Here is a 3,613-nt window from a genome sequence, read left to right as displayed (position 1 = left end):
GTTTTTTTAAAACTTTCTGCATTGTTAGAAGTTTTCTATATACTTCTTCTCTTTTTCTACTTCTGCACTACAATGCTTCAAGTGAACTACAATGTTCTTATATATATATGCTTTGCACACACACAGACACACACACACACACACACACTCACAAGAGGTCATGTCTAATGGAAAGCTTCAAATTTTTCCTTTCTGTTCATTAACTGCTTAGGAATTTAAATCAACATTCTTCACATTTCACTTAAGTGAAATCCAATAAATAAAATCATTCCTTTTACAAGTATATTTTGATGCGCTTTAATCATTAATATCTGGAGAAGTTTCTTCAGGGTGTTAAACTAAGTGAAATATCTAAAGCCTTAGCGTAGCCAAATGGTATGCAAATGCTGCCATATTTAATGCATGAAGCAACAGACAAGTAGCTAGAAATAAATTTGCAGTGAGCAAAAAACAATATTAGTCGAAGAATAACATGTTTACCTCGCAAGTTTTCTAGAAATATGGGAGATAACACTGGACATATTATTCTGACCTTCTCAGAAAAACATAAAATTTATAGTGGTTGCTAAAGTGGGGATGAATAAATCACTAAGTATGTACAAAACTTCATTTATATTAGTGTAGAAAAATAGATGTTTGTTGTTTTTTTTAAAAAAAAACTTCCACTCAGGCATACACACTCACATGTAAATAATACAAAGTCAATGTCTAGATAATGTAACCAAATGGCTGATTGTTCTGTCCCTTTCTTATCAGTATACAGCATTGATGAACAAAATTAACTTTCACAAGATTTAATTCACCTTTCAATAAACAAGTGTCAGGAATAACTGGAGCTTTCTTTGGGCCAACATGGAGGCTTGATTCTACTAGAAATAGCAGCTAAATTTCCCATAAATTACACATCCTTAACATCTTTGGAATGCTTTTAAATATAGATCTGTTCACTTATGGTTGACCTAAAAACAGTTATTTTATTAAAAGAACCTGTAATATTTACTGGGAGTAAATACCACATTTCTGTTTGCTTGCCAGGCTGAAATTATATGGTAATGTGTCCGCAAGGAGGGCCTGAAAAAGTTAAACAACAGCAGGCTACTCTAGTAGCCATGATGGTCATTCAATACAGATACTTGTACTGATTGCAAGTTGCATGTGACAATATGTGATAAGAAGCTGCATGTGACAACATGGTATATGTGATAACAAGTTGCATGTAACAACACATGATATTACTATGAACAAGCTAAATGTAACAACACATGATGCATATGGTAATCGACAGCATGTAATGATAATATCTGACACATATGATAACAGGTGGCAGCATGTCATACATGGTATAAACAGGCAGCATTTTATGACACCAGTTGTCCCTCATTATGTTAATCATGCACGGAAAATCATAATGAAGTGGCTATCTTACACATATAAGAGGAATTCCACAAACAAGTATTACATCATGGTAATTGCCAATATTTGTCAAGAGAGATATGCCATAACAAAACAGGCGATGGGGAGATAGGAAGCTAATATGGCAGCAAATGCAGTAATTATATCAAATTAACAAATAAAATTCAAAGAAAATAATGACATATTTTTGCAATTTGCAAAAAAAAAAAAAAAAAATTGTAATTCTAATTTGTCCATTTGAAATGGGAATTTTCTTTCATAATTAATTATTGCTGTTAAACCCTTTTAATACCAACCCACCTGAGACAAGCCATATGTAAATATATGTTTTTACAAAAATTTAGTTTCAAATCTATGAACAAGAGAGATGTCATGAAATTTCCCTTGGTTGACACAAGCAGAATGCATGCCAATTTATAAAGTCACAGGATTTACCTTAAACTTCACCAAAGTCTCAGTAATATTGAAGTCTAATGAAAACTATACAGAGTAATATCATAAGAAATAGTCACAAAAGAATGGTAAATCCCAGTTGTGACCATCCTATCGTTTTCTGTTTTGGCAGATTAGGATTATTAGAATCTATATAATCCAATGTATCCATCCATTTTATTATTTCTAAAGCAGTAAGGGTGTGATTGCAAAGATGTTTGGTTCCTATTTCTAGCAGGATGAGTGAGTGAATAAATGCTTTCCACACTGGCTTACATTGTTGTTTTAATGGGCTTCCTTTAAAAGGTGTGTGTTTGAGAGAGAGAGAGAGAGAGAGAGAGAGAGAGAGAGAGAGAGAGAGAGTGTATAGACACATATACATATCTGCATGAATTAGGAAATGGTGCTGATTAAAATTTTGTAAATAGAATTACAAGCTTCCAATTCTACATAAATAATTGTGTGTGTATATATAGATATATACATACATGTCAATGCATATCTTTACATACATGAATATATATACACACATTACATATATATATATATATATACACACACACAAACATACATACATATATACACAATATATATATATATGTTTGTGTATGTGTATACATGTATGTATAACTTAATTTTTCATTTGTGTTTCTATGCTTACATGGAATGAGATACTTTGTTGCTAGAACAAAAGAACAAGTCAATTCTTACAGCAACCACTGGATACCATTTCCATTGCTAAACACACAGATATACAAATGAACGCACCTAGATTTATGTCTGACAAGAAGCCTAGAGAAGGTAGAAATATGGCTACTTCAGTTGGAAGAAGAAGCTATTGTGATTGCGAAAGAAGTTATTAATTAGCATTGTGGCCAATAGACCAATACCTTCACACTTCAGAGCCAAGCATCTCTTATTAATAGTGATTTCTAACACATGTGCAAGGCCACAAATACTTCTAATATATTTTTCTTTTTGCAGGGGCAGAGAGAAACAGTCACTTATATCAACCCTAGTACTTTATTGGTACCTATTTCATCTGCCCTGAAGCCATTATGATTATTATTACTGAATTTTCCAGAATACAAATCCCAGATTTTAAGACCCAAATTTGTAGCCAAAAAGCAGATCGACTTATATACCAAGATGACATTGGAGGACTAAAAATTCTATGTGAAATGTAATAGGATTTAAAAAGATAGTGCTGGTGTTTGAATGTTTACACTCATGTACACTATATTGACAGGTATGCTCGAAAATACATTATCATCATCATCATCATCATCATCATAATAATAGAGGTCCAATTTTGCTTCATCTCTCTGAGGTTGATAAAATTAAAGTACCAGTCAAGTACTGGTGCTGATAATATTGACTAACACTCTCCCATCAAGATTGCTGGCCAAGTGCCTAAATCAGAAACCATTGCTGTTCTTGTTTTTTTTTTTTTGTTTTTTTTTTGTGGATTAACTCGGCAATAGCATCCTATATTCTTTCCTTTACTTCTTTCTTTAACTGCATTGGGTCTGTGAGAGAGCAAGAAAGAGAGAGACAGGCAGAGAAATAGAGTGGAGATGGTGGTGGGGAATAACTATTTATGTATTTTACTTCTTATTTTGTCTGTCTGCCTTCCTTACCTGCCAGAATATAAAGATGTTATTGTGAATGGGAAATGACAGTAAGACACTAACAGATTTCTATGAGTGAATGGACTTGATTTCCTTTTGACTCTTATACACTTTAACATATGTATTCCTATGCATGT

Source organism: Octopus bimaculoides, chromosome 8 (genome assembly GCF_001194135.2).
Source record: "Octopus bimaculoides isolate UCB-OBI-ISO-001 chromosome 8, ASM119413v2, whole genome shotgun sequence".
Classification (NCBI taxonomy): Eukaryota; Metazoa; Mollusca; class Cephalopoda; order Octopoda; family Octopodidae; genus Octopus; species Octopus bimaculoides.
Note: the sequence above shows the minus strand (reverse complement) of the source record.